The sequence below is a fragment of the Hemiscyllium ocellatum genome, unplaced genomic scaffold, assembly GCF_020745735.1.
Source record: "Hemiscyllium ocellatum isolate sHemOce1 unplaced genomic scaffold, sHemOce1.pat.X.cur. scaffold_352_pat_ctg1, whole genome shotgun sequence".
NCBI lineage: Eukaryota > Metazoa > Chordata > Chondrichthyes > Orectolobiformes > Hemiscylliidae > Hemiscyllium > Hemiscyllium ocellatum.
In genome coordinates, this window is record NW_026868451.1 from 354,853 (window position 1) to 365,331 (window position 10,479).

Consider the following 10,479-nt stretch of genomic DNA (forward strand, 5'->3'; position numbering starts at 1 on the left):
GAACAAATATTGCGTGTCCTTCATAGGTATATCCCTGTCAGGCAGGGAGGAAGTGGTAAGGTAAGGGAACCGGGGTTTACGACAGAAATTGCATCTCTTGTTACGAAGAAGGAGGAGGCTTATGTGTTGATGAGGCAAGATGGTTCAGATGGGGAGGTGGAGAGTTACAGATCAGCTGGGAAGGATTTAAAGAGAGTTAAGAAGAGCAAAGAGAGGACTCGAGCAGTCTTTAGCAAATAGAATCAAGGAGAACCCTATAACTTTCTATAGGTATGTGAGGAATAAAAGGATGATTAGGGTAGGAATAGGTCCAATTAAAGACAGAAGTGGGAAGTTGAGTGTGTACCCTGTGGAGATCAGAGAGGTGCTAAATAAATATTTCTCATCAATTTGCACTCAGGAGAAGGAGAATATTGTAGAAGAGAAGAGTGAGGTACGAGATATTAGACTAGAAAGGATCGAGATTAGTTCAAAACAGGTATTATCAATTCTAGAAGGAGTGAAAGTTTACACGTCCCCTGGGTTGGATGGGATTTATCAGAGGATTCTCTGGGAAGCTAGGGAAGAGATAGCAGAGCCTTTGGCTTTGATATTTGAGTCGTCATTGTCTACAGGTTTGGTTCCAGAGGACTGGAGAATTCCAAATGTTGTGCCTTTGTACAAGAAGGGCAGTAGAGATGACCCAGGTAATTATACACCAGTGAGCCTTACATGTGTTACATGAAAAGGTTTTGGAATGGATTATAAGAGATAAGATTTTTAATCATCTTGCAAACAACAGTTTTATTTTAGATAATCAACATGGTTTCGTCAAGGGCAGGTCGTGTCTCGCAAACCTCACTGAATTTTTTGAGGAGGTAACCAAGCATGTAGATGAGGGTAGGGTGGTTGATGTGGTATACATGGACTTCAGTAAAGCCTTTGATAAGGTTACATATGGTACGCTGTTGGAGAAAATGCAAAGGCATGGACTTGAGGGCGATTTCACAGTTTGGATTAGAAACTGGCTTTGTAAAAGAAGGCAGCGAGTGGTGATTGATGGAAAATATTTAACTGGAGTCCAGTTACTAGTGGTGTGCCACAAAGATCTGTTTTGGGACCACTGCTGTTGGTCATTTTTATAAATGACTTAGACGCATGCATAGGTGGATAGATTAGTAAATTTGCCGACGACACTAAAGTCGGTGGAGTAGAGGACAGTGTGGAAGAATGTTGCAGGTTGCAGGGGGATTTGGATAAATTGCAAAATTGGGCTGAGAAGTGGCAAATGGAGTTCAATGCAGTTAAATGTGAGGTGATGCACTTTGAGAAGAATAACAGAAAGGCAGAGTACTGGGTCAATGGAAAGATTCTCGGCAGCGTGAACGTGCAGAAGGATGTTGGAGTCCATGTACATGGATCCCTGAAAGTTGCCACCCGGGTGGATACAACTGTTAAGAAGGCATACGGCGTGTTAGGTTTTATTCGTAGAGGAATTGAGTTCCGGAGCCACAATATCATGCTGCAACTACACAAAACGCTGGTGCAGCCATACTTGGAATATTGTGTGCAGTTCTGGTGCCCATATTTCGGGAAGGACAGGAGGAATTGGAAAAGGTGAAGAGGAGATTAACCAGGATTTTGCCTAGTCTGGAGGGAAGGTCTTATGAGGAAAGGCTGAGAGACTTGAACTTGTTCTCCTTGGCAAGAAGGCGGCTAAGAGGGTATTTGATAGAAACATACAAGATGATCAGAGCTTAGATAGGGTAGGCAGTGGAAGTCTTTTTCTAGGATGATGACGTCAGAGTGCATGAGGGGGCAAAACTACAAATGTGGAGTGATAGATTCAAGACAGAGGTCAGAGGCAGGTTCTTTACTCAGAGAGTGGTAAGGGCGTGGAATGTACTACCTGCTAATGTAGACAACTCCGCCACATCAGTAAGATTAAAGCAATCCTCAGATAAGAACATGGGTGATTTTAGGATAGTGTAGGGTGACGAGCTGAGAACAGTTCACAGGTCGGTGCGACATCAAGGACTGAAGGGCCTATATTGTTCTATGTTGTTCTATGACTATTGTGCTACAAGAGATTTCTGCTGTCTTAAACAGAGTGACAGATCTTGTATCGTGGGCATACGAAATGTCACTGATCTCTACCAAACATGTACGATGTAGAGTCAGGGCAATAATAAAATAATGCAACTGGAGGGGAACAGGTAACTCCATACAAAACCCTGCTCCTTCTCACCTATTTTCACCTCCAAATCCGAGGGAGTTCCAGAAAAACACCTCTGTATCCTACCACAACACTTTGCCCCACAATCGTGGTATCTGGCTGTTCACAATTAGAGTGGAACGGTCTGTACTGGGACCCATTGGGGCCCTGAAACACTTGGTAAAGACCAAAATCATCTGAGCATTGAGAGCCCCACCACATTGTATGCATTTTCTATTGTTTTACTCTGTTTCTGACTCCCCTTGTTTTTCCAAATGAACCTGTTCAAAGTTGTTATTTGACACACCTGCACTAGCTGTGAATTGAACCCAAGCCTCCTGCTCCAAGATTCGGGATATTTTCATCGCATCACAAAACATCGACTCTAACTTCCCCTGTCCCTGAATATTTCTGGTGCTTAGCTGCTGAGTCACGCCCGAATCAACTCTGCAAATAGGAGGGGCGGAACTGGAGGACCAAGCAGCAGCCGGTCCTCCAACCAGTGAGTGAGGAGTGGGGCCAAAACATTCTCGGGAGGGAACGCTTCAGGATTGGTCAGAAAGCAAACTGTTTTGCAGGATTGATCGTTCTCACTACATCGTGGAGGATTAAACCTCTCTCATGAATCAATGTGAGATTTTAAGGAATAGTTGAGAAGTAAATCTGATAACGTACATATTTTCAATCGATTTGCACAACTCGAGTAAGAAACTTCTTATCAAACTCCCAGAACGACTGGTAATTTAAATACCTGGCCGGTATGGTTAAGTTGGACTGAACAATCTACTTGCGTGCTAGACATCTATATGTCTCTATCTCGATAGAACAATTGTTAATGATGTGTATGTCACCCATGATTCTGTGCAGTTATGAATATTCTCTATAAACACCGATAACCTCAGACGCACGCGCAGTTTGGTTCCTATGTAGGACATGCGCAGTGTCACACTGATCAGGACAGAGAGAGACACGGAGCTGCTTTCTCCGGCAGCGGCTGCGATCGGCTTCAGAGAGCGGCGCTCAGAGCAGGGGTGTGGGAGCCTCGCTGGGAGAAAGGAGCGGAGAGAATTCACAAGTCCCGGATACAGGTTAAAAAAAAACCGAAAAAGCCCCTCCAGGCCCGGGGAAGGAGGTGGCGGTCTCTGTTCAGGGAAGCGGCCCCGGGTTCATGGACTCCATTTGTTTGAGGGAAGAGGGAGCGCGGGCCTCAGGGCCGCCATTTTGAGAAGGTCAAGGTGCAGGAGGGCGGGGCTATCGGGGTATGTAGAACAATCAGAGGAAAGGGAAGCCCCATTGTTATTGATGAATTCCATGAACACAGCGTCACTGGGCGGTCCCGCAGGAATCTCCTCTCTCAGTCCCTGCTGTGATGTTTCACCCCAATCAGAACCAGCAGCTCTCCTCCTCTCTCAGCTCCCCTCTGTCCTTCCTGCAGCATCTGTCCCCTGGGGCATTGAGCTGCCTGTCCTGTCCCTCCCTCAGCTGTTGTTCTGTAATCCCTGTGATATCCCAGTCCCATCCTAGATTACTTCACTATAGACATGAAACATTTAATTCACATTCAATCATTTGCAATGGTGGGATTTGAACCTGTGTCCAGAGAACCTTTGTTGAGTTTCTGGATAAATTGCCTCACAATAATGCCACTAGGCTCTCACTTCATCTGCTCACAGGTTAGGCATCCCAGTGCAACAAGAATCAAAACCATTTCTTCCTGCAAAATTATTTGATCCTGATCTCTGGTGATATCCCTCTGTATCTCTCCATGTGGGATCCCTCACTGCGTGGGTCTAATTGCTGTCTCTGTCAGCATCTCTCATTCCTGCAGCTACTCCAGATCCTGAGCCAACAAAATTCTCCACTCCAGAGAGATGAGGCAGCACAGGCCAGATCTCTGTGGGCTCAGTGCCATTCTCCATGTGTAACCCTCACAGCATCAGTCTAATTTCCCATTCTGCTTATTTCTGTGTCTTCTGCAGGTACTCAATAGAGTTGCCAACTGCTGGTTGGGAAGATGGTTAGTCAGCCGCAGAAACAAAGGTCAGGGAGGTCGGGAGCCTTCAATAAATCCTGCCACCAGGTAAGATCATTCACAGTGCACAGAGCAGAGAGCAATGAGAGGGCTCCAAACATCAGCTAACAGGACATGACATAGATATAGTGCTGGAGGAGGAGGACAGTACAGTCACACCCCAGGCTCAAGCACCATCTTTACTTTAAGCTTTCTTGTACTGGGGCAGCATAGGGAGTTCCCATTTTTCAATCCAGGCATGTGCTGTCTTAGTGAGCATCAGGACAACAGAGGGAAAGCAGGCCTCCCATGAGAGGGTAGTAATGCTGCCTGGGATCTTTCTGTTCCCTATTCCTTCTCTAAAACTGTATCTATGGCTTGTCTTGTGGACCAGTGTCTTCAATCATTCTAACTTCTACAACAGTTCCTAACTCTGTCATCTCCTCACCTCTCACCAATTACTTCACATATTTGAAACCTCCAGTCCAGATGACCATCCATATCGCTGTAACGTGCTTCAGTCTCTACAACATGCCTTGTCTCGATAGTCTCCTCCTCCAACAACTGGAGACATAGGGTCTGTTTCTGTGCGGCATGACTCTTCGGCCTAGGTTTACGAATTGGAATGCGTCGCGTTTGCCTGTGTTTGGCCCATATCCCTTCTAATCTTCTCCTCTCCATGTACCTGCCCAAGTGTCTTTTCCATATTGTAATTGTACTCGTTTTCACCATTTCCTCTGGCAGTCCATTCCGTCTATGCACCATCCTTTGTTGAAAATATTGTTCTTCAGCTCCCTCTTTAAATTCTTACTCTGTCACCTCATGTTTATGCCTCTAGCTTTGGACTCACCTAGCCTGGGCAATTCACTTACTTAGGCCCTACATTGTTTCATAAACCTTTATAAGGTCACCCCGTGGCCTCCTCTGCCTGAGGGAAATATTGACGACAATGTTACAAATATCTCCAACTCATGTACTCAGTACTCTGGCCACTGAAGACAAGTGTGCCAAATGTTGCTTTCCCCACCCTGTCCCCCTGTGATGCCACTTCCAAAGAACAATGTAACTGCACCCCTTGGTCTCTCTCTGTTCGACAAACTGCCCAGGGCCCTACCATTAACTGTGTTAGTCCTCCGTGGTTTGTCTGAACTAAATTCAATACCCGAATTAAACTCTATCTTTCATTCCTTAACCCTCTGGCCCAGTTGATTACCATCCCCTTCGACAACTATATTCTGTGTACACTCTTCCACTAATCTTGGTATCAACAAACATAATAACAAGGACTCGTATATTTTCACTCAAAACGTTTATGTAAATGATGTACAACAGTGGTCCCAGCACCAATCCTTAACGCTCACTGTTGGTCAGAGGCCTCCAGTCTGAACAACAACCTTCTCCCACCACCCTCTGTCTCCAACTGTCATCCCATTGTGTATCCAGTTGGCTAGCTCTCCCTGATCCCTTGTGAGCCACACATACCGACCAATCTATCATGCTACACCTGACCAAGGGTTTGCTGAAGCCAAAAATGAAAGCAAGTGTGGTAAGCAAGTTTTTTTTATTAACCATCCTGTCTCTCCATGTTGCAAACTTAAAAGGATTATGTACCTGAACCCTGAGTTCTACAACACTCCCGAAGGTCCTACCATTAATTGTATAAGCCCTGCCCGTGTTTGTTGTACCAAATGCATTCCCTCACATTTATTCAGATTGAACTCCATCTACAGTTTTTCAGCCATTCACACATTTCATCAGCATCCCTTTGTAATCTCAGAAAACCTTCTTCACTGTCCACAATGCCACCCTCCGGTCTATCAGCCTGTCACACATAGCTCTCTATGGTACAAATATCTCTGCTAGGGGCCCTACAATGTCTTCACCAGCTTCCCACAATGTCCTGAGGTACATTTGATCAGGTCCTGGGGATTTATCTATCTTTGTGTTTTAAAATCTCCAGCACCTCCTTTTCTATAATGTGGACTCATTTCAAGACATTGGGTCATAGAGATGTATAGCACGGAAACAGATCCTTCAGACCAACTCCTGCATGACGTATCTAGTCACATTTGTCAGAATTTTGACAATATCCCTCTAAACCCTTCCTATTCATACACCCATCCACATGCCTTTTAAATGTATTTCTATCATCCTCCACTATTTCCTCTGACAGCTTATTCCATACACTCTGCAGGAACCAATTGTCCTTTAGGTCCCTTTAAAAAGTTCCTCTCACACTGTAAAGCTATGTCCTGTCGGTTGGGAAACCCTCAGCCTGGGGAAAAGACCTTGTCTATTGACCCTATCAATGATCATCATGATTTTAAAGTGAATTCAGCCCCAGCTTATTCAGCATTTCCCTGGAGCGCAAACCTACCAACTGTGACAACATCCTTGGTCATTTCTTCTGAACCCTTCCATGTTCCACAACATCCTTCCGATGGCATTGAGACCAGAATGTCACACAGTATTCCAATAGTAGTTGGTCAAAACACTGTTGAATTCCCTGAGCTCCCCAGTGTTTATTCACAGTTAGTTCCAAAGTGAAATATTTGTTTTGGATCTTGTAATTCCACACATCGTTGGCTTCATTGATCATTGAGGATACCGGTTTTGTCCCTTGCTCTTCTTTTGCTCTTAATACACTTGTAGAATCTCTTTCAATTCTCCTTAGCTTTGGCAGAAAAAGTTATCTTATGTCGCCTTTTTGCATTCCTGATTTCAATGCTAAGTGGATTTCTACAGCCCTGATGCTCCTGAAGAGATTCCCTTGAGTCAGCCAGTTATATCTGACATGTGCCCCCTTTTTCCTGACCAGAGCCTCGAAACTCAGCCAGTGTTTTCTAACTCTATCAGCATTGAGCTGCACACTAACAGGAACATGCTGGCGCTGAACGCTCCTTTTATCTCGGTTTTAAGATATTCCGACTTGCGAGACTTCATTTTACCTGCAAGTGGCCTCCCCATATCTACTTTAAAAATTCCTGTCTAATACTATCTTGCTCCATTGTATAACTTGAGCTTGTGGACCTGATCTGTCCTTTTCCATTGCTATTTTCAACTAATACAATTGTGGTGACTTTCCAAAGGGCTCCCCCACTAACACCTCAGTCCCGTTCCCGACCTTGTTTCCCAAGGGGAGGTCAGGTTTAGCCCCATTCTCCAGTTGGGCCATTTACATAATGACGGGAGTTTTCAGAACACACTTAACAAATTCCTTCCATCCAAATGCTTAATTCAGTAGCAATCCCAGTCCAGGTTTGGAATGGTTAAGATCCCCTATCATTACAACCCTATTATTCTAACAGATATCTGAGATCTCCTGACATATTTGCTCCTCCATCTCCCATTGCCTATTGCTGTAGTATGACCGTAGTAAACTGATGACCAATTTCTATTTCTTAGTTCCACCAATATCGCTTAACTGGGCGATCCTGCATGAATACTCCCTCTAGGTACTGCTGGGATTTTTCCCCCAATCAAAACCACCAGCTCTCCTCCTGTTTTGCCTCCTGTTCTATCCTTCCTGCAGCATCTGTCCCCTGGAACATTGAGCCGCTTGTCCTGTTGCTCCCTTAGCTGTGTTTCTGTAATATCTACAACATCCCAGTCCCATGTTCCCATCCATGCTCTTGGTTCAGCTGCCTTATCTGTCTGGCCCTTTGCATTGAAATAAATGCAGTTTAATCCATCAATTTTCCCTCATTGCCTGCTATGTTCTTGCCTGCCTTGTCTATTTATATTGCTCTCTTGAACATCTGTACCAACCTCAAATTTCTTTCTGGCCTTACAACTGTTATGGGTCCCACATCCCTGCCAGATGAGTTTAAATCCTCTCGAGCAGCTCCAGCAACTCTCCCCACCAGGATATGGGTCCCCCCTCCTGCTCCCAGTTCAGGTGTCTTCCCCACCCTGTCTGCTTGTGCTGACACCTTTAGACATTCAGACATCCAGGGTCTTGTCCACTAAGGTCCATGTGTTCCTCAATATTCCAGGAGGACCTACAATTCATGATGGATATCGTTCACTTATTAAACTTCCAACAGTGATCAGAAGTAAACTCCATCTGCCAATACTCTGCTCAGTTTATCATCTGATCGATATCAGACTACAGCCTGAGACCATCCCCCTCACTGTGGACAGCACCCATACCTTTCATGTCATCTGCAAACCTACTAATGATTCCTTCTCTTTTCACATGCGAGATATTAATGTACATAATAACCAGCAATGGTTCCTGTACAGATCCCTGTGGTATTCCCACTGGGCAAAGGCTTCCAATCGTGAAAGACACCCTCCACCAATTGTGGATCCAATTTTCCAACTTGCCTTGGATCCCATGGGCTCTTCCCTTTTGGACCAGCCTTCCATGTGGGGCCTTGTCAAAGACCTTAATAAACTCCATGTAAACCACATCATCTGCACTGCCCTCATCTATGTCAGAGGACAATCCTCTACCAAATCCATACAGACAATCACTAATGTATTCCTGTCCTTTGGAATGTTGATTCATTGTGTCCCTCAGAATTGTTTCCAATAATTTCCCTTGCCCCTGCTGTTGGACTACCTGCTCTGTAGTTACCTGGCCTATCACTGCTACTCTTGAACAAAGGAACCACATTAGCGATCCTCCAGTCATTCGGCACTTCACATGTGGCCAGCAATCTGCTCCCTTCCCTGCCATTACAGCCTGGGATATACTTTATTGTTACTGGGAATTTCTCCACCTTTTTGCCCGTGAATACATTTAATGCCTCCTTCTCATTGATCTTAATATGTTCCAGAACCTTACCATCCCAACTGAAATCCCCGGCGACAATGTCTCTCCTGTGTGAATACAGCTGGGAAGTATTCATTGAAGACCTCACCTACTTCCTTTGGCTCCATGCACTGATTGTCCCTTTGGTTTCTAACAGGCCCCACTGCTTAGTTGGGGATCCTCTTACTCTAACTGTACTTATTAAATATCTTGTGCCTTACCCTTAACATTATCTGCTAAGGATAATTTGTGACCATTGTTTGCCCGTTCATATTTTTAAGGACCACCCCCCGCCCCCAGCTTTCTATCTAATGCCTTTGTTATCCATTATTGATAGCGTTACCCACCTTTTGTTCACCCTGTAACCACATCTCTCTGGTGTCTACATCACTTTCATCTCTGTGTCACAAATCCAGCTACCTTATTGAAGAGACTTTGTCTATGCAGAAAAGAAAAATTCTGTACTCTTTCCCACAATTTCCTATCACAAACCAATTCGCTGATGTAGAGTTCCAATTAAACCTAATCCCACCCTGTTCCTTTCTGCTTGTCTTCAGCCACATCCCCATGCTGTTCCAATTTCTATTTGGATTTGGAAAATACTTTGCTGTGGGTATGTCGTGCAGACCAGGTGAGGATGGGCAGATGTCCTTCTCGATAGGACAAGTGTGTGGGTTTGTTGCAGTCAGCAATGGTTTCATACATTTTTATGGATTGTTAATTATAATATTTGATTTTATTGATTTCAAATTCCCCCATTTCAGACGGTGGGATTCAAACCTGTCTCCCCTTAACATTAGCTGAGGTTTTGGATACATGCTCTAGCAATAACACCACTAGGCCATCACTTCGCCTGCTCACAGGTTACTCATTCCTGACCAGTTATAGCAGTGCATCATGAAGCAAAACCTATCCTCTTGTCACAATTGTTTGATCCTGACACCTTCCTGCACTGTGGTGCTATCACTCAGTATCTCTCCATGTGCTATCCCTTACTGTGTGGGTCTAATTGCTGCCTCTGTCAGCGTCTCTCACTCTTGCAGCTACTCCAGATCCTGAGCAAACAGAATTCTCCACTCCAGACAGCACAGGCCAGGGATGGAGACTGGGATTTTCCAGATCTCTGTAGGACTCAGTGCCATTCTACACATGTAACCTTCACTACATCAGTGTAACTTTCCATTCTGTCTATTTTTCTGTCTTCTGTAGGTACTCAGGAAGTTCCTGACTCGATAGACTTCCCAACTGCAGGGTGTCTGGTCCGTCACCACATTGAAGACGGTTGGTCAGCCAGAGAGACAAAGAGCAGGGAGATCTGGAGCCTTCAATAAATCCTGCAGTGAGGTAAGATCACTCACAGTGCACAGAGCAGACAGCAATGAGAGGGATCCAAACATCAGCTAACAGGACATGACACAGATACAGTGCTGGAGGGGGAACACAGTACAGGCACACCTCTATCTCAATCACCACGCCTACTTTAACTTCCATTGCACTGAGACAGCATAGAGAGTT

At 44.9% G+C, this 10,479-nt stretch overlaps 1 long non-coding RNA gene across 1 annotated transcript; it reads left to right on the top strand.

The window, feature by feature from the left end:
* The first annotated feature begins 3,160 nt into the window (after positions 1–3,160).
* On the top strand, positions 3,161–10,267 carry LOC132813234 (uncharacterized). The gene is made up of 3 exons (XR_009644024.1): positions 3,161–3,282; positions 4,174–4,274; positions 10,174–10,267. It is a non-coding gene; the product is annotated as an uncharacterized LOC132813234 (long non-coding RNA).
* Positions 10,268–10,479: the final 212 nt, after the last annotated feature.